This window comes from Sus scrofa, chromosome 8, assembly GCF_054392235.1.
Source record: "Sus scrofa isolate SSC_HxYL_T2T_F1_AM1 chromosome 8, Sscrofa_HxYL_maternal_Yorkshire_Landrace_v2.0, whole genome shotgun sequence".
Classification (NCBI taxonomy): Eukaryota; Metazoa; Chordata; class Mammalia; order Artiodactyla; family Suidae; genus Sus; species Sus scrofa.
The window spans coordinates 20,609,578-20,630,984 of NC_139390.1; the positions used below are offsets into that span (position 1 = coordinate 20,609,578).

General features: G+C 44.9%; 1 long non-coding RNA gene across 1 annotated transcript in view; it reads left to right on the forward strand.

Moving 5' to 3' along the window:
• Positions 1-711: 711 nt before the first annotated feature.
• Positions 712-21,407, forward strand: part of LOC146400366 (uncharacterized) — a 56,519-nt gene continuing 35,823 nt past the window's right edge. Inside the window, exon 1 of the long non-coding RNA XR_014812287.1 lies at positions 712-1,282. This is a non-coding gene — a long non-coding RNA (uncharacterized LOC146400366). The remainder of the gene's footprint in view (positions 1,283-21,407) is intronic.

Consider the following 21,407-nt stretch of genomic DNA (forward strand, 5'->3'; position numbering starts at 1 on the left):
CTGGTAGTTTTGGTCTTGAGATAAGAGACACTGGTTGACTCCTCTCTTCCTCTAGAAGCTACACGATATCAAGCCTAAGTGCTCTTGAGATGGCCACGTTTTCTTTCAAATGTGGAGAAAGCAGGGGTGTATTGAAGAAGAATGAACCAGCACCCAGAGACAAAGAGGCGACTTTTTAGAAGATAATCTTGGTGATAATCTGTAGGCTCCAGCTGTCATAAAACTGGGCTGCATCTCTGCCCTTCCCATAGTCCTTGGTTTTTCTTTGGAGCTGAGCTAATAAATCTCCGATTTTTCCTAAACTGGTTTGAATTGCTGGTGCTGTCCCTTGCATCCAAACTCATAACAAAGGAATTAAAATTTGATACATAAGGCACTTGGCAGTGAATGGGCTGCTCTGAAAAGTAAGAGAAAAAGGCAAGAGGATTGATGATTTCATATCCTCATGACCTGGCTTAAGTGACAAGTTCTGTGTGGCGCCTGGCGTAGCGTCTGACACAGAGTGGACCCCCATCAACGTTAATTTCCTCCCTCCTTCCCATTGCCTTATCTTTTCTTCCTGGAAGCCTATTTCAAGTTAGAGGCTGGAAAGCCAAAGGCATTTTGAAGCAGGTTTTGCGTGCTCGTTTAGAATACTAATCTTCTAAGCGGTGTGAAGTAGCCTGGGTGATCTAAGGCCTCTCTGATGTCCTACTTTTCCATGGGCTCAAGCAGGGGCTGTGCTTAATATACAACCAAAATGCTATTGGAAACATCTGAATCACAGAGGCAAATAGGTGGGGCGCTCTCTTACTGGGAAATCATACTTTTGATAGGGATGGCGTAGGCACAGGTGGTTGTAGAAGTCCCAATAAAGGACCATAGACAGAGGAAATCTAGGGGATGTTGGGAGATCACTGTAAATTAATAAATTGCGCCCAAAAGCCATCAGCACGAGGCTGGCTTGTGGAGTTGAGAGAATTGCCTCAGGTCAGTGGGTGGAGGATGGGATGTGGCCTGCGTTCAGGGTCAGACCAAGGGCAGGAGTTTGAGGACCGCCCTTCTGCTGATTTGAATACACATCTTATGGATACTACGGAGGGGCTGCTGCTCAGGAAAAGGGAAGAAGTGATCTTTGCCGACCCAACCCCCACTCCTCTTGGATGATGAAACTGTAGCCCATCAGATCCTGGGGCAGAGCTTCGGTGCCTGCCTGCTTGCATCTCTCACAAGCGTCCTATCTGAATAAATCCGCTTCTTGCCTATCTCCTCCTGCTGAATTCCTTCTGCGCGCTGAATCGCAGTAAGTCCAGATGCAGGGTGAGTGATTCTAATTTAAAACTGTGGGTTCAAGTCCCAGTCTGGGTTTAGGCTGGGTTCGCGAGTGCCGGCACCTGAGTTCAAGTCCCAATCTGTGTTCTGGCTCGGTTCAGGCCATTAGTGCCACCAGTTTCAGCTTTAAGAGCACATGGCTTTTGTAGAGACTCGCAGTCCTGGGGGACATGACACAGGAGTGTGTTTATCACTCTAATCCGAAACTGTTGGATTTAATGTGCATGAATTTAACAGGAATATTATCATTATTCTAAGTGCTTCCCTGACCAGTTTCTAGAGTATCCTAGCCCCCAACTTTTAAAAATGTTTTCCTTGTTCTGATGTTGTTGGCCTTTTGCTGATTCTTGACTCTTATTAACACAGCATATTTTGAAGAAGCCTTCGCACAGGACCAAGGTTTGTCTTGGAACTAGATCTCCATCTAGCGGGGTGGTAACTAAGCCTTAGCAATGTAACTGCTTCGCAATTGTTTACATTCAGAATAGAAACATATATAGTGGAAGGGTTATTGGTAAAGGAACTTAGACTGTGTATGCTAAGAAATAATTTAGAATTTATATATATATATATATATATATATATATATATATGCAAAATCCAGGCCCTTGCTGTCAATTCTGAGTGACAGCTATTACCAGAAATCCAAGGACTCTGATGCCTGCATTGAAATCCCCACAAGTGTCCCAGTTGAAGCTGTGCAGAAGCTCTCATTGCCATGCATGGCTTGCACATGACATAAATATTTGTAACCTTTCTGCAAAGTGCCAAGTCAGGAGATGTTACTCCATAGGGAAGCCATAGCTCCGGTTCGGCTCCAACCTGACTGGTAATTCCCGTTCTTGTTCTCTGATTTAAAAAAAAAAAAAAAAAATAGGGAGCAAGTCCTCACCCTACAGTAGCCCAGCCACTGTTCCGCTGTGTGTGCATTAGTAAAATTGATCTCCATAAGAGCTCTTCAAACTGAATTACTTAACAGCATCGTTTAGGGCAGCTGCAGAGGGAGAGACGTCAGCAGGACCAGGGCTTGAGGAAGCTGCTAACGGTAAGGCTGAGGAAGGCTTCCTTCCGCACTTTGCAAAACAGGTCTGGCATAGTGCATGGTGGAAGCCGTCTGTACTTTACACCTGGAACACAGGCCCTTGGCACAGGGCTCTTATGGCATCGAGACTCCTCCTTTGGAGGTGATGTGATTTTTCTGTGTTCGTTTCAATGCACTCCTCTGGTTCCTCGGGGTAATGACACAATTTGGGCTGATTTTCCAGTGGAGAGCTCTCAGCCTTCCAGTTCCATAGCTTCCTTTTTCTTTTTGTATTTTATAAAATTCGTAACAGGGCAGGCCAAAATAAATAAATAAATAAATAAATATTTTTTAAAGAGGGAGAGAACAAGGTGAAAAAGGAAGAAGAGAAAGCAAGTGGAGTCTGCTCTCACCGAGCCAGGAGCTGTTTGGTTTAGAGTCTTAGGGTCTCAGCACAGGTTAGCGGGTCCTGGGGAGAAAGACATTTTTAAGGCAAAGGCTGGAACCCTACCTATGTGGGTGGGGCTTGACATGGAAAGCAGGGGGAAGGGCCCGGGGAGGGGCTGGGGAAGGTAGTGAGCAATTCGCTTTGGGCAGCAAATTTAAGAAGGCACTAAAAAGCTCAGGAGTTAAGATGCATAATATATTAATGCATGATCTGAAAAAAATCAAAATTAAGGCAAAAAAGACTTGTGATGAACAAAATGCCAAAAATTTTAAATAAAGACAGGCTCCAAGCCTACGCTTTATAACTCCATTCTCCTTATCCATGTCCCAGCCTGGTCCACAGGACATACGTCCATGTTTTTTGCCTGTGGCTGCCACTCTCAGCCCGGCCAGGTTGCCCAGGTGATCAGAGCACGGCAACGTTACTCACCTCCGTGGAATTTCCTTCTTTTGTTATAATCATGATGTCATCATTCAAGGTTATACCTGTGGATTCACCTCCCCCTCCAGGCCATGTGTTAAGTGCTATGCAAGAGTAATCCATGTATTTCTAGCAGGTGAGGCAGGTGTTAGAGTCCAAGGATGCAGATGCCCGAAGCTCAGAGAGGTTCAGCAACTTACCTGCTTACAGTCAGTGAAGAGCCAGGGTTCCCACCCGGCTGCTTCTCCACTGCATTGCAGTCCAACTCCAATGTGAGCCAAGCTTGAGTCAGGAACACCTTAGGGACCACCAAGGAGTCTAGGCACAAGTCACCATGACTGTTCTCTTGTGGATACAGGGCTGTGTACCCTCTGCTCAGACTTCTCCAGCAGTGGAGGATGGTGTTCTATTCGGGGGCTGTTTAGGCTTTTATTGAGCCAAATCTCTCCCCTCATCATTTTCACATACAATTCCCACATTTGTCTTTTGGTATAACTGTTTCTTTGCCTGTAACACCTTTTCTTGCCATCACCTGCTGAACTCCTAGTCATCCCTCAAAACCTACCTAGTGGGACTATTCCCCTATTTATGTATCTTTGTCAGATTCTCTAGATCAGTTGTTACTCTCCCATCTCTGATCTTATGGCATCTTATACATATGATTTCACCCCTACTACATTTTGGGGTGTGGTTATTTTTATATTAGTCTGTGGCTCCTCAAGAGTGAGAAATACGTCTTATTTATCTTTGGATCCTAAATACCCAGGTCACTGCCTGGCACACACTAAGACCTATTAAAAATGCTTCTGTGAAAATCAATCTAGAGAAACAGACAAATTAGGAACTCTCCTTATCAGAGTGCCCTTAACAGAGAATTCCCTGTGACTACTCCCCAAGTTGGTTATAGAGAAAGGAATTTATACCTGGGAGTCAAGATCAGGTTCGTACCTGTTGTCTCTTCTACTTCCTAGAGTGACCATGGACCAATCACTTAAATCCTGGTTTTCTTCCCTGCTGTCGTCTCCTTCCTTGTCCCTCCCATATTCCTAGTCTCTCTCTCTCTTTCCACCCTTGCTCCTTACCTGTCCACAGGTAGCCTCTAGCAGGGCCGTCACAGAGCCCAGCACCTGACTAGTTCCTGTAGACAGCTCTTCCAGATGCTAGTCAGGACTATTTTTGAAGTCCGAGGGTGGATTCTGCAAATAAACAAACAAACAAAAATCCTTGAGATTCGAAGTTGCTGCTGTGTATTTTCTCAGGGGCACCAAGTTGTCCCTGCAAAAACTTCCCAGCACCCAGCATTGATATTTGATTTTAAAAATGCAAATTACAAATCACCCCTTCGGCATGGGCAATCCACGATGGGGAAAAGTCTCCAATGATGAGAGGAAGTGTCTGCAGCAAATGACACCTCCTGAGCACCTGAAACTTTGGGGATCAGATTTTCTCGATGCTGCTGCTCGCTGGAGAGCAGTGAAGGTTGAAGATGAATTTTCTCTTCTCTTTCCCATACTCTAAGTTTCCATTACATTAAGAAAAGGACTGTAAGCATTGGTTACAGTTTAAAGTTTTATTTGATAATACTTGATCGCGCCTGTGATATGAAGCCTAGGGCAAAGCACTGAATGAGATGTCAAAGAAACAAATACATAAGAAACGTCAATGAATTGTTGGGACATGTGCAAGCACATCTGCAGGCGCTGTGTGGAAAAAGCACCCAAACTGCAGGGGAAAACACAGAGCAGCTCAAATCCTTTAGAAAATTCTGAGCCTGTCATGTCCAAGGTCAGGAATTCTGCATTTTCAAAACTTGCAGCCCAGGTGATGGAGGGCATGAAATTCAAATCTCTTGTTCTACCATCTCCTGCTGCTTTTGAGCTCAGTAAGAATTTCAGAACGCCATTCTTTTTCACGCCTCCAGTTTATTCTGCACCACAACCCAAGGCAGTACCGACATGTAAAGGATGATTTCAGATTGTAGCCTCCATGCTGTTTCCCATGTCTGACAAGCCAAGGGCGGTGAGAAGCTGTGATGGGGGCACTGGGAAGAAATGGAAGGTAAGACTCCAAAGGGGCCAGAGGGAGGTGATAGGAAATGAGACTCTCTTTTTCGGTCAATCTGTATGCACAGTGGACAGAGGTGTTTTGTTTGTCCTGCATCACGTTGATGAGCCACTGCTCTGCTACTCTATGGTTCTGCAGGTTTGAAAAAACCATGCAGAGGTAACTCCCCTTTGCCCCCTCAGATCCATACTCCACCCTTTCCTCTTGTGCCTGGGAGGCTGAGCGGCAGGACCATCAGCCCCTGAACTCTTTTCCCCACGGCTTCTGGTTGGATTCATCCATTGAGAAGCACTGAGAAGAGATCGGAGCTTGGAGAGTGAGATGATTCCTGAGAGCCCTTCCTTCCTGGGGTCACCCCTCACTAAAGCTCCCTGCAGTGGTTCTCCTCCTGCAGAGCCACCACTTTCTCTGCTAGGACAGTCTTCCTTTGTGCCCCTTTTTGCCTGAGGAGGTAACAGCTTCTGGCTGTGCCTGGGGTGCTAAGCCATCCCCCATCAATTTCTCAGCGCTCCTCGCATCGTTCTGAATAGACCCTTTATTTACGTCTCCTCTGTTGTCCTGTTGACTACGCTCTTTCTTTTTTTTTTTTTTTTTGTTTGTTTGTTTGTTTGTTTTGTCTTTTTGCCATTTCTTGGGCCGCTCCTGCGGCACATGGAGGTTCCCGGGCTAGGGGTCGAATCAGAGCTGTAGCTGCCAGCCTACGCCAGAGCCACAGCAATGCAGGATCCGAGCCGCATCTGCGACCTTCACCGCAGCTCACAGCAATGCCGGAACCTTGACCCACTGAGCAAGGGCAGGGATGGAACCCGCAACCTCATGGTTCCTAGTCGGATTCGTTAACCACTGCGCCACGACGGGAACTCCCTACACTCTTTCTTACAGTCATCTTGACAGATACACAGGATATCTCATTCCCCCTCAGTCTCCCTCTAAAATTAAATTCAAACCCCATGGATAGGCAAGTGACCCAGGTCGGCCTCTTCATTCCTTTTAGCGATGACTAGTGACTATTTCCTCTGAGTCCTGCTCTTCTGGCCATTAGGCATCCAGGGATGGAGTTCCCGCTGTGGTGCAATGGGATCGGTGGTTTCTTGGGAGCGTTGGGAGGAAGTTTGATCACCCATCCTACAGAGTAGGCTAAAAATCTGGCATTGCTTAAGTCGCAACTATAGCTCTGATCTGGCGCGGGAACTCCAAACATTGTGGGGGCGGCCAAAAAAAAAAAAAAAAAGGGAATGTAGAGATGAATGGCAGACCCTCCCTCGATCCTCAGGGCTCTTATAGTCTAAAGGGATGGACCAAAAAGAGGCATATCTGAGATCATCGCAGACTTTAAAGAAAAGGAAGGAATGTGTGAGAGCTTTGCTGGCTGTGCGTGTGTATAGGTTCCGGGGTGGCATCAGATAGTGTGGGCAGGAAAAGCGTTTCTGCGAAGACAGTGGAGAGGAGCCCTGAACAACAGACAAATGGTGAAAGGCACAAATTATGTGGAAGGGACAATGAAGCCCAAATAAATGTCTAGGAGCAAGAACGAGCTTGGTCTGGACCAGAAAGAGGCCAGTGTAGCTGAGGAACAATAAACCGGGGGAGGCTCTGAGGTCAGAGAGGCGCTGGGTCTGATCACGTGGGTGAAGGAATCCAGGCGCGTGGCGTGGGAGCCACTCTAAGACCTAAAGAAGGGCGCGATGTCATCTTTCTCACGTTTGTAAAAGATCCCTCCGCTAACATCTCAGGAGGGGCGAGTGGTTGCATAATCTCTGGCGCCCTCGGTGTCGGTCCTTGGCTGTCATCCTCACATCCCGCTGCCCTGGCGTGGGGAAGGGTGTCCCATGCAGCACATGATCCAATAGGAACCTGACTGTCCCCCTTGAGGGGCCCCTGTCATTTATCCTCCATTTAGCTGCCACGCCCACCCTCTTTTATAATCCTCCCCCTCCTCCTCTGTCCCTACTTAGGTTGGCAGCCTCAGCTTCTCACCCAGATTCCTGCACCTGTGTCTCTGCTGCCATCCTCCTGCCCTTCTGGTCCACCTGGCACTTCACTGCAAGCTGATTTTTGCCGAGGGCACCCCCTAGCCTCCTGTCCCTCCATGAGTCCTCATTGCACCCCAGGCCAGCAGACACTTAGCCTCTGCCCATCTTCCCAGACTCCTTGCCTGGAACTCTCACAAGTCCTCTGTGATTTTGCTTTTCCTCAGAGGGTGCTCCTTCTTACAGGGTGCCTTGCTCCTAACATCCCCTCCACTGGGAGGCCGTATTATCTCTGCTTGTCCCAGTCATGCCTGTTCTCAGCCTCGACTCTTGGGTACGGCCGGTTTTGATGCCCCATCCTGGAGGTGGAGGTGGCCCTGTGTTCCTAATTGCTGTGAGTGGCACTGAGTTGGCTTTGGTCACACAGCTGGGCAACTCGCTGTTTGCCTGTTGATCTTCTCCACCAGCCTGTGCAGGGTGAACACAGGGGTGTTTTACAATAGATTCCTTTTCTCCAGTTTCCGTATATTAACCCTAAATTCTCAGTCCATCCCATTCTCTTCCCCATCCCCCTTGGCAACCACAAGGTATGTTCTCTATGTCTGAGTCTGTTTCTGTTTTGTAGATAGGTTCATTTGTGCCATGTTTTAGATTCCACATATCGGTGATATCACATGGTATTTTTCTTTCTCTGTCTGACTTCACTTAATATGAGAATCTCTAGTTGCATCCATATGGCTGCAAATGGTATTATTTCATTTTTTATGGCTGAGTAGTATTCCATTGTGTATATGTACCACATCTTCTTAATCCATTCATCTGTCCATGGACATTTGGGTTGTTTCCATGTCTTGGCTACTATGAATAGTGCTGCTTTGAACATACTGTATCTTTTTAAATTATAATTTTGTCTGGATATTTTCCCAGGTTTTCTCTATTATTCTTTCTAGTTTCATCCAGTGTTTCCTCACTTTTAACTTTTTCTTCCTACATAGCATTTTGGGGCACATCTTTAGATGCATTCCTGAATTTTTTAGTGTCTGAAGGGCTGAACATAAAACACCTTTCTACAGTCATTAGAAATCTGAGAGTAAATCTTTTCCTTTGGTCCTTATCAGACTTTCTCACCTGGAGGCTCTCTGTTCTTTCTCAAGTTTCTTCAGGCTGTAATTGAGCAGGAAATGCATTTATCAAGAAACTGCATTTGAGACTCCAAGGTCTCAGGCAGCAACAGGCAGGGCAATTTGATCGAAAACTTAGCAAGTCCCCACTTTCTCCCTTTTTCAAACACATCCTTGATTCACAGCAAATCTCTCTTCACAAGTTTAATAGGAAATAAAGTTTGAAAAGATCTTGTTTCAGGAGCTTCCTTTGTGGCTTAGCAGCTTAAGGACCCAAATTGTCTTTGTGAGGATGTGCATTTGATGCCTGGCCTCAATCAGTGGGTTATGGATCCAGTGTTGCTGCAACTGTGGTGTAGGTCGCAGACGAGGCTTTGATTCTGCATTGCTGTGGCTGTGGTGTAGGCCAGCAGCTGCAGCTCTGATTCAAGCTTGGGAACTTCCATATGCTGTAGGTGTAGCCGTAAAAAAAAAAAAAAAGAAGAAGAAGAAGAAAAAGAAGAAGAAGAAAAGAAAACATTTTGTCTCACTTTTCTTTTCTTTCTTTTTTTTTTGGTTTTATTTTTCTGATAATTTATTTATTTATTTATTTACTTTTATTTTTGGGGCTGCACCCGTGGCACATGGAGGTTCCCAGGCCAGGGATCTAATAGGAGCTACAGCTGCCAGCCTACACCATAGCCACAGCAATGCCAGATCCCAGTCGTGTCTGAAATCTACACCACAGCTCAGGGCAACGCTGGATCTTTAACCCACTGAGCGAGGCCAGGGATCGAACCTGAAACCTCATGGTTCCTCGTCGGATTCTTTCTGCTACGCCACAAACGGGAACTCCTTGTTTCATTTTTCGATACATTTGCTTTGAAAATCTCTGGCATTCCCACAGCCTTCCCTTATCTATTTGGTAGCAAAGTTGAATTTCTTTCCTCCTTCACAGAGACTGATGCACACGAGCTCTCTGCTGACAGCATGGTAGATGGATTTATACCCATAATAAGAAAGAAGAACAGAAGGGAACTTCTTTTGCTCATGAAGAAACACATGCCTCCCGAGAACCAGCCAGGACCTCAAGAATCTCAGAGCTGGTCCACAGTGAGTGGCATCTTGGATGAAGCTGGAGGAAAAAGCAGGTGCACCTCCCTCCCGGGCCGGGCTCCTCAGCAGCCAGCAGGATGGAGTCAGGGCAGCTGCAAGCTCTCTCCTGCAGCCCAGTTCCTGGTTGACTCTTCTAGTGGCAAATCCATGAGAATGCCAGAATTTGAGACAAGAAGGAAAAGAAAAGAAAACAGGAAATAGAGCCTTTACAAGGCATTCAGATTTGATCCTGAACCGCAAGATAGCTCAGCTTTGGGCTCTGCATATGCTCCGTCCAGCACACATGGCCCTTGCAAGAAGCACCTCTCTCTTCTCTTTATTCAAGGACTGGCTCAGTGCAGCTTAAAGAGCAGGAAGGCAGATGGAACAGGGCATGTTTTCTTCACCCCCGTCCCAGACAGGCTGGCAAAAGCAGATGACAAACCCACTCCTGCTTTTATATTTCCTCTTCTTGTACTCATACCCATCCCCCTACCCCCCCCACCCCATCCACATTTAAGAAAAAAAAAAACCCAAGCGTTTTTGTGACTTTGAGTGTTGGAGCTGCCGATGCAGGTTACGTTTGGGAGAAGCGTGGGCTTGCTTGGTTTTGTAGTCAATCTGGAACAATTTTCAGAGTGCCAGGCCCTTTCTGCACTTTTACTTTCTTTCAAATGAAAATAGCCTTATTGTTTTCACCGATCAGAAAGGTAAGCAATCTGTCTGGCTTGCTGGCTCAGAATTCAGACTGAGGTCAGATCTCTTTTTATATTTAAGTGAAATGGCTTGGGCACCAGCTTGCTTTTATTGCAGGAACGCATCGTCCTTCCTGGGGTCTATTTTTTTTTTCTTCCCTGGGTCAAGTCCAAGAACTCCGGGAACTTACTTGGTCTGAGCAGTCCGTCCTGGTTACACATGCCTGGCGTGGGGAGAAGCGGGCAGCCTCTCAATGGCGTCTGTGGGTTGCAGTCCCCAGACCCAGGCTGGAACCAGGGCGCCGTGCTCTGTCACTGTAGTGATGGCGGCTGGCAGGGCTCCTACGGGAGTCTCTTTCCTCAGGAACTTCTTGAGGTTCTATCCAGGCAACCTGTCTGCTCTCAGAATGTCCATTAAGACTGGAGTTTCTTTATTCTCATTTGTCTGATTCTACTGAGTCATGGACTCATCCCTATTGTCAAAATATGCACCTGCAAATGTGCATACCACACACACTCAGACACACACACAGACACGTATCCACAGATGCATACAGACACACACACAAACAGACGCAGACACACAAACACACAGACATATACACATGGCTGCACACACACACACACACACACACACACTCCTCCCAGTAGCTTCCTCGCTACTTCCCCCTCCCCCCCAGGGATCCAGCTCCTAAAGCAGTTCCATCTCCTGTTATCCCAAGAGGGGTCGAGTACTCTGCTGGTTCAGGGGCAAACCTCTTAGAAATACAGACCCCTAGGCCTCACCCCAGACAAACCAACTTGGAATATGCATTTGAATGTGATTCCTTCTGATTCATCTGTGCTGCCCTCTCCCTGATGGGAACTTTCCCTTTCCACCTGTAGGGACTCTTGAACGCTGCTGGGGCTTTGCCTCTGGGTCCATAAGGTGGTTTGTAATGTTGTTTTGGCCTGACCAGCAGCCTCCATCCCAGCTCGTGGTCCCACCTCTGAGGGTCTTTGGGATTTTGGAGGTGAGTCTTGTCTCGATTCCAGGTCCTCTTTGGTCTCCTGATACACAGCAGCTGACGGAGGGGGTTTGTCTTTAGGACACTGCCTTGGGCCATGTGCTCTGGAGCTTCTCTAGATGCTCCAAGGATGCGCTGACTTCAAAGGAGGGAATCCAGCCCCCTATCCCCACCGCTACCTCCACGATGAGCTGAGTCCCTGGGCTTTGGCCCAAAGTTCTCCCTCCAGTGGCACATTTGCTTGTAGGTGCTATAGCCTGGCAGTCACTCCCCAGAAGTCAAGAGTTTGTATCCCTGAAAACTCTCGCAGGGTAGTGCTGCAGGTGAATGAGCTCCTTGCTTTGGTGAGAACATGCGCTCTGCTGCTTTGAACAGAGGGGGGCGGTCTAGGGATGCTCTCAGGGCTCAGAAATGCAGACAGGACCTGGGCCCTTCTAGCTCCGCGCTCCACCATCCTCAACACGGGGTTTCACCTGCAGGCAAGTTGTGGGTACCACAGGAAAAAACTGGGCAAACTCTGGCGCCAGCTGAGTCCGTTATTTTTGTTTTGGAAAAGCAGGGCTTTCTGGGAAGCCACACCCCGTGCATCTCATTCACCCGAATTGGGTCAGGGGCATGTGCGAATAAGGGCTGAGAGATGGGTTAGGTATTTAGCAGGGTCCCCGGAGCTGTGATTCAGGATGTAGGGCCAGGTGGTGTTGAGAGCTGATGATGTGGGAGCGGCTGGGGAATACAAAGCATCCAGAGGCTGCTGTGGCAATCTGGGCAAAAGGGAAGAAGGTTTGCATGCGGGTGGGTGAAGGCGGGGCGTGGATGAACTACAGAAACTCCCTCCATCTTCACGGAGACACCCCACCTCAGCACCCACCTCCACTCATCTGGACCCTGTGAGAGGGATGGAGTAGGCACAGGTAGGTTTAGAAGTCCCAATAAAAGACCACGGGTAACGAGGGAAACTTAGGCAACATTGGGAGATCACCGTAAGTCAATTGCTCAAAAAAGCCATCAGCACAAGGCAGGCTTGCTTGACTAGTGGAGGCACGAGACTTGCCTCAGGTTGTTGGGTAGGGGATGGGATGAGGCCTGCGTTCAGGTTCAGACCAAGGGCTGGAGTTTGAGGATCTCCCTACTGCTGATCTGAATACACACCTTACTGGATACCAAGGAGGAGTTGCTACTCCCAGAAAGGAAGAGGCGGACTTTTTCAACCCCTGCTCCCATTGGATGTTAAAACTGTAGCCCACCAGATCCTCAGGGCAGAGCTTCTGTGCCTGCCTGCTTGCATCTCTCACCAGCGTCCTATCTTAGCAAATCTATTGCTTGCCTATCACTTTGTCTCTCGCTGAATTCTTTCTGCACGGAGACATGAAGAACCTGAACTTCAGTGCGTCCGGACACAGGGTGAGTGATTCTAATTTAAAACCGTGGGTTCAAGTCCCAGTCTGGGTTCTGGCTCGGTTCAGGCCGTTAATACTGTCAGTTTCAGGTGTGGCTGCCTCCTGATGGATCTCTGTTTCCACCCGTGCCTTCTACCCAGCAGCCGTAGTGATCTTTAAAAATACATGGACCCAAATCAGAACCAATGACTCTTTGTTAGGAGCACCTTCCCATTTCACCTATAAACCCTAAATCCTTACCCTAGGCAAGGAGACCCTAGAACATTTGGAACTTCTCTGATCTCATCCCCATCAATCTCCCCACTCCTTCTGCCCCAGCCACACAAGCTCCCTCAGCTTTTCACACAGCTTGATCTGACCCCAGGACCCTTGAACTGGCTGGGCTCCCTGACTCTGCTACTCTCACTCTCATCCCTTGCATTGCTTCCTGGTTGGCTCTTTCTCATCTGTTCAATATCACCTCTTCTGAGAGGTCTTGCCTGACCATCTATGTTGTCAGATACCCCCCATCAGCCACCTCTCTCCTCTTGACATTTCTTCTGTTTATAGCACGTGTGCTCCCCAAGAGTGGAAATCTTCTCTATCTTATGTCCCTGTGTCCTCTGTGCTCCAGATGGCATGCGACACACAGTAGGATCTCTGTCCCTCATTGCTACCTGCATGTGAAGAAATGAACTAAGGACTGAGTGTTGCTGCAGAGGGAGGAGCTGGCGTGCCTTCCTCAACATGAGACATAGGCAGACTGAAACCAGGGGTCAGTGCCAGAAATGCATCAAGGGCCGTGTTTGAGAAGGCAAAGGTCACGTAGAGCAGGCATCCACGTTGGAAGGGGAGACGGGAGCATAGAGCAGAAGCTGGAGAGCAAATGAAGTGATTGGAGACAGGAGCAAACTCTAGGCAGAAAGTGCCTTCCAGGAGCCTGGCATGTCTGGCTCTGCTGCTTTCTAGGTAGAAGGGCCCTATTCGCTCAGTTACGGGTTGCCTTTCGAGCCCTGCTTCATACATCACCAGTTTCCTTACTTGGTGGCTGATTAGACTGTGAGAGGATGGGGAAAATCCAGGATGCCACTCAAGGTCTTAGCAGGGTGACAATGATACGGGTGGTTCTGTTGTTTGAAGGGACTCAAGTGGAGACGTAGTTGGTTTAAAAGATAAGGGCACGCGTTGCTTGAGATTTTGTGGATGCTTTTCCAGGCCTGTTCCTGGGAATGTGACTGTAATGGCAGGTGGTTACCTGCTATGTCCCTACTGTGTCAGGCTGTCTCAGTAGCACCCCCACCCCCACCCCCGCTTCCCCCACTGAGTTCTGGGCTCCTGCTGCCTGGTGATGCTTCCCTTGCCCCTTCTGGCTTCCTCTGTGGTATCCCTATGGCCCATTTGTATCTTTCTCGATTATATGGAGGCTACATTGGGAATAATTTTTTCCCCTCCAGTTGTGACTTCTGTTGTGATGGAATTGCTTCTGTAGCAAAAAATAAAGAGTGCTGATGTAGAAATGGTCACAGGCCCTCTGGCTGCTGCTGAAGGCTTAGTATTGTATTTATAGGAAGCCATGCTTGGAGGAATTCAAGCTTTATAAGTAAGCTACTTTTAATTAACCCTCCAGGGCACTGGAAAGCTGGAGGAGAGCTCAAACTATTGGTCCTTGTGTAACAGATGGAGAAACTGAGGCCCCGCTTATTTTTGCAAAGAATCAGTGAAGCAAAGCAAGGCCCCACCCCTTACCCCGAGCTATTGCTCAGAAACAGCCTCAGGGTGTGGTCCAGCACCTCCTGGGTGACCTGTGGACCATGTCTGAGCTTTGCCCACCCCCTTACCTGCATCAAGAACCTCAGGCCAGTTGAGTGCATGGAGAAGCGTCAAAACCTTACCCACAGTGCCTGGCTGGGCCAGCTTTTTGTAGGAGCAGCTGATCAACAGAGAGCTTTTCTGGGCGAAATGCCTGTGTAGGAAGAGAGTTCAAACTGAGCAAAGAGGAGGCAGAAAACCTGGCGAGTTCATGGTGTAGGAAGCTGGTGGCGCAGACCCAAGTTTATATGGTGGCTAAGTAGTCATAACCACCCCTTGGAGCTCCAGAAGGAACCGTTCCTTTCTCCTGGCTTTGCAATCTGCCCACATCTGTCTTTGGCTGGGATGCGTTCCGTCCATCTCCGTTTCCACCTGGTGAGTCATTCTTTCTTCAAGTCAGCTCATGCTTCATCTTTACGAAATTGTCCCTGGATCCTGGCTGGAGGGAAATGCACATTTCCATCACAGGGTTTGTGTACCTCTGTTCACGCTGCCTGGAGGATTTTGCAGAGGTGTTTTGCAGTGGCTTGTTCCCTCACTTCTTGTAGGTCTTAGCTCCAATTGGACCACCACAGAGAGGCTTTCTCTGATCATCCTGTTTATACTAACACCTGCACGGATCTCTATCCCTGTTGCATTTTGCTTTAGAGCCATTAACATTACTTGATTCTCACCCTCCCTCACACACACACACACACCGTCTACCTGCCTACCTATCTCTCATCTATCTCATCATCTCTCATCTATGCTATTTTTGGGTCTGTCACCTCCATGAAAGTACAAGCTTCGTGGGGAGAGTATAAACTTAATGGCCTTGATCACTGCTGCTCTCCAGCTGTGCTAGCCTAATGCCTGGCACATGGTTTGCTCAACATTAAAATATTTAAAAATGAATGAATGAATGAACTCTGTGTGCCCATAGTGCGCTCTTTTTACCTCTATTGTGTCACCTTCGTACACTGTAGATTTTCTATCTTCCCCTTGAGACTATAAGGGTGGTTTTTTGTTGTTTTGTTTTTTTTGGGTTTTTTTTTGGGGTGGTGGCTGGGAATACTCTTTTCGTTTCTTTTGGATGTTGAGCATTTTTCATGTGTCTGTTGGCCATCTGCATGTCGTCTTTGGTGAAATGTCTATTCAGGTCTTCTGCCTATTTTCCAATGGCGTTGTTTATTATTTATTTATTTTTGCTGTTGAGTTGTATTCGTTGTTTGAATTGCTTAGTCCCTTTGCTCAGAATCTGGCACAATGTCGTGCTCAAAAATATGGTGGATTCGTAGCCCACTGAGTGTCCCGGTGAGAGACAAGGATGGACCAAGGTCATGGCTGTGAGGACAGAGAGGAAGGGCTGGAAGCTGGGGCTGACTCAGTAGCATTTGAGGACAACTCCTATAGGAGGGGAGGAGCAGAAGGGGTCCAGCTTGACTCTGACAAGTTCAGCAAGAGGGGTGGTGTGGGTGGTGACGTGAACGGAGATGTCAAACACAGGAGAAGGTGCAGATCGTGAGGGGAAGATGGGGGCTACCTCATCTTAAGTCATTTGCATTGTCTGACCTCCACCAAGACACCATCTCTCTGTACTCCTTTTTCCCATCTCTGAAATAAAAATAATTTTTCCTCCTACCTATCTCATGAGGATGTCAGTTTTAAAATTTAATTCATAAATAATTCTGTCAAACAAATGTTGAGTGCTTATGATGTGCTGAAATTTCTGCCAAGACAACAGATAGAAAAGATGCTATGTGCTTTGCCCCCTTCTCTCTGAGTATCTTTTCTCTCTCTCACTTTACCAAGAGGTTATCACTTTCAAGGTACCACTGGGCATGTCCTCTGACACAGAAACTAGCCCAAGGGTTTCTTCTAAGCCCTTATGGGACTGAGAGGAACTTGGACTTGGGGAATCTGACTCGATTATTTAAAAATGTGATTGTCTGCGGTAGGACCTTTCAGAGTTGAACTGAAATGGAAACAGAACTCTCACCTTCTCCACAAGAAGAAATGTGCATGGTTACTTTCCATCCCAACCAATAACTCTTCAGCACTGGTAAAACTTCCCTTTGGGATTCTTATTGACTAAAGAATATTTGGTGTTTTTCTCCTCCTGAACATATATATATTTTTTAACATATGATATACTTGGACTTAGAGGTCAAAAGAGTGTTATTGAGTAATTCTCTTAGGTCAAGTGCATTCCACGTTCTAATGCTGTTTATGTTTTTTACTCAGAGGCCCTTTCACTCACATTTCCTTTGCCAGTGAAATGCTCCATTTAAATTTCCTCAGGGAAAGCCTATCATTGAAAATGCAAAAGAGGGAGTTCCCGTCATGCTCAGTTACAAACCTGACTAGTATCCATGAAGAGGTTTGATCCCTGGCCTTGCTCAGTGGGTTAAGGATCCAGCGTTTCCATGAGCCGTGGTGTAGGTTGCAGACGTGGCTCAGATCTGGCATGATTTGGCGGCCCTAGAAAAGCCAAAAAAAAAAAAAAAGAAAGAAAAAAAGAAAATGCAAAAGAGGAGAAGCTGTTTGACTCTGGTGGTTTGGTAATCTTGGAAAATTTATTATTCCTTATTCATACTTTAATATTTGCTTTATTTCCTTTCCATGGACTCTTTCAAAAAAAGGAAATACTGGTAGAATTGAGATGTAAGAGCACGAAAAGAATGAGAAGCAAACATGAAGTGAATGTGGGCTCAATAATTATGTGAGCATTTAATTTGTCTTAGAGCTTCCTGCTCACCAAGGCTAAGAGGGAAAAAAAAAAAAAAAGAGCAAATGAACATTTTTATTATCACAGAGAACCACTCTGGCTCCTTAGAGAGATCTTAATTGTTTTTTGGCATAAAATCTTTAAGGAAAAAAAATTGGGGGAGGGATTTTATGTACATGATGAGAGTTTCATGATGAGTTTAAAAAGTAGTTTTCAGTAGCTATTTCACTTGTAATGATGGGGAGTGTCACATTAAAGTCCAACTCATCAAATGGCTTGTGCCAGAAAGGAACCACTGTGAGGTAATTGTGTCAACTCTGGTTATTCTAATTGGTCTCAAGAATTGAACTTGGAATTCCTGAAAAGGTCTGTCTCCAGGGGTAATCCACGAACAACCTGCATTTGAATGACGGGAGCGCTGGTTAAAATGTAGATCGTCAGGCCCCGCCCAGAACGATATATCAGTGTAGAATCTCCCCAAACAGAGTCTGAGGCAAGGATTTGAGTAAAGTTAGGGTGGTGGAGTGAACACTGAAGGAGAGTGGGGAAGGGGACGGGAAGACATGACAGCCTGTAATTTGTACGTTATCAAGCCATCTACCACTGTGGGCACTTAAAAGTTAATACCCTGGAGAAACTCTGTAGCTGGAGCACACTCATCACCCTTGACAGGTGAGGGATCTGTGGTTTTTACTCACCAATTTCTATACTTCTTCGTTAAAGGCCACTTCTAGGGGGCACTGGTACTCCAGCACTTCTGCCCTGATACACAGGTGGGCAGAGCAAACCTTGGCAGCCAGGAAATCTGATGCAGGCAAGGGAGGATGAGGAAATGCAAGTCTGAATGTCGGACCTCTGACAGCATTCACTGTGGTGGCAGAGAGGAGTGTATTCATTTTGTTGGGCTGCCACAACTGAGTACCATGGCTGGATGGTTTAAATAATGGAAAGTTATTGTCTCACAGCTGTGGAGGCTAGGAATCCAAGATAAAGGTCCTGGAAGGATTGGTTTCTTCTGAGGGTCTGAGGCAGAATCTTTTTCATTCATCTCCGTGGCTTCTCATGGTTTGCTGGCAATATTTGGTAGACATTGGCTTTCGCTATATTATCTTCACCTTCACACGGCCTTGTTCCTGTGTGCTTCTGTGTCCAGAGGTGTTTTAAGGTGTTATAGAATGAATTTTATCCTCCCCAAAACCACATGTAGAAGCCCTGGCCTTGGATACCTTTGAATGTGACTGTATATGGAGAGAGGGCCTTTAAAGAGGTGATTCAGTTAAAATGAGCTGCAATGCATTTAACTGGTGTCCTTACACAACAAAGACATTTGGACACATAGCGAGACACCGGAGGTATGTGTGGCAGGTGAGGACACAGTGAGAAGGTGCCCATCTACAAGTCAAGGAGAGAGGCCTCAGGAGAAACCAACCCTGCTGCACCTTTGTCTTGGATGTTCAGCCCTCCATAACTGTGACGGAATATATTTCTGTTGTTTAAGTCACATAGTCTGTGGTCTTTTGTAACAGCAACTCAAGAGGACGAATAAATAAGGATTTATAGTCACTGTAGTCGAACTGTTTAAAGAGAAAGACAAAGAATCTTGATAGCAGCAAGAGAGAAGTGACTATGTATAAGGGGTCCTCAATAAGATTAACCAATTTATCATCATAGAGGACAAATGTGATGACATTTTCAAATGTTGAAAGAAAATATTATCAACCAAAAATTCTATATCCAGAAAAGCCATCATTTTGATATTAATACATAGGCAGAAAAACCAAAATAGAAAATTCATCACCTGGAGGCCTGCTCTCCAAGAAATACTAAAAGAAGTCCTCTGAGCTGAAATAAAAGGACATTATATGTTAACTTGAATCCATATGAAGAAATTAGAGAGCTAGTAAAGGTAATTATTTTGTAAATATAAAAAACAGTTTAAAATGTATTTTCATTTGTAACTATTTTTCTCTTCTTGATTTAAAATACAATGACATAAAAATAATTATAAAATCATGTTGGTAAGCTCCTAATGTATAAATATGTAATTTGTGTGACCATAACAGTACAAAGGAAAGCAGAGGATATGGAACTATGTTGGAGTAAAATTTTTGTATAGCATTGAAATTAAATTAGTATTAAAGCACTCAGCCTGTATTAAGATGTTAATTGTAATACTCATGGCAACTACTAAGGAAATAATCCACAGCATATAGTAAAGAAATAACAAATGAATTAAAATAATATACAAAAAAATCTATTTAACACAATAGAAGGGACTAGAGGGACAAGAAAGACATAAAGTATGCAGGAAAAAACTCCAGCAAAAAGGGGGACATATATCAAGAATCAGTAATTACATTAAATTTGTTAATAAATTATATTCTCCAATTAAAAGATAGATATTTGCAAAATGCATTAAAAAAACTATGATCCAAGTATATACTGTGTACGAGAGACATACTTAGACTCAAAGACACAAATAGGTTGAAAGTAGAAGGGTGAGAATTAAATATCATTCACATAGTACTTAAACAAGAGCTAGAGTAGCCATATTATCAGAAAAAAATAGACTTTAAGAAAGAAGTTGTTACTAGAGAAAAAGAAGAATGTATTATAATGAAAAAAGGGACAATTCATCAGGAAGCCATAATAATAAACATATATGTACCTAAGGACAAAGCCCCAAAATACATGAAGCAAGCCCCGACGACTGAAAGAAGAAATAGATAATCTAACAATAATAATGTTGACAATAGATAGAACAACCAGACTTAAGATCAATGAGGAAAGAGAAGACTTGAAAAACACTATAAACCAACTAGACTAACTGGATACAGTTATAAAACACTGCATCCAAAAACAGCAGAATGCACATTCATCTCAAGTGCACATTGGAACAGTCTCCAGAATAGACTATGTGTTACACCATAAAAAAACCTCAATAAGTTTATAAGCATTTCCATCATAAAAGCATTTAAATCCACAACTAGAAATCCATAAAAGACTCACTATAATGGAAAAAATAAAAATCATTAAAAAAAGAAATCCATAAAGGAAGGAAATTTGGGGTGTTTACAAATATCTGATTATTAAACAACCATTTATATTAAATCACTTATATTGAAGTGATGAAGAAAAATGAAGACCCTGAATCAATTTTTTTTAACCTTCCACCTTAAGAAAGTAGTAAAAAGAGAGCAACTAACCCAAAGCAAACAGAAGGAAGGAAATAATAAGGACTAGGAAATAAATACATAAAAGAAGAATATAAGAACATTAGAGAAAATATATGAAACAAAAAAGTGTATTCTTTTGCCAGATTGACAAAACTTAAAGCTAATTAACACAGTGACAAAAGAGCAAAGACTCAAATTATTAAAATCAGGAACAACAGAGAAAAGTCTGATCACAGCTTTTGCTTCTTGTTTTCTTAAATGCCACAAAGAATGAGTGGTAACTTGGACAATTTACAGGGTAAAGAACTGCCCTTTGAGTATCTGTATTATGGGCCATTTCTCTCTCTCTCTCTCTCTCTCTCTCTCTCCTTGGTTGGGGAAAGTAGAGGGAGAATACAGAGAAAGCCTTGGAGGATAGCAAAGTCAATTAATTCACATCTATACCTCCCATTTGTTTATCTTTTATACAGATCTCTTGTGATCTTCTGTTTTTGCTTGTACCATTTTCTGTCAAAATTTGAAAACTAACATGACTTCTTTGTAATTAAAATTTTTTTTCTGAACTACAACATCAGAACTCTGAATGCTTTTCAAAATGTTGTATAGTTTTTAATCTTACTCGTTTATATGCCAATTTTGTAAATAATTACAACACAGAAGAAATGGCTCCATGAAAAGATTTGGGCTTTGAATCTGAGGATTAATTTCTATATAGTTTACAAAAATAATACGAGGCATTACCCCTTGTATGAAGGAGAATGATCCAGATGATAAAATTTCCTTCCCTAGGTTAATCATAGCATGTTAGAAACACAGACCTTAACTCCCCAATTTTACCACTCCTGTAGTAAGAATTGTTTCCAAGATTTTCTAGTTTCAGTGAAAGATTACGTTCATAAAATTCTGAGGAGTACAATTTCTTTGTAATGCCTTTCCTCTCGTCACTGCTGCCGTGTATAATATATACAGCATCTCTGACATTCTTTGTGCTTTGCGTAACTGAGATTCCAGTGTCATGTCTTTACCTTGACAAGCTTAGAACTCAAAATCTAAAGCTCCTTTCGCCATGAACAAAAAAGCAAGAAATGATGGTGGTGGTGGTGGTGGTGGTGGTGGAGATTTCGAGGTCTCTAAATCTGCTCTTACAAGATTCTCAAATCATTACTAGAATGGGCCCTTTTTGTACTCAGCAGCCAGAATTAAAAATA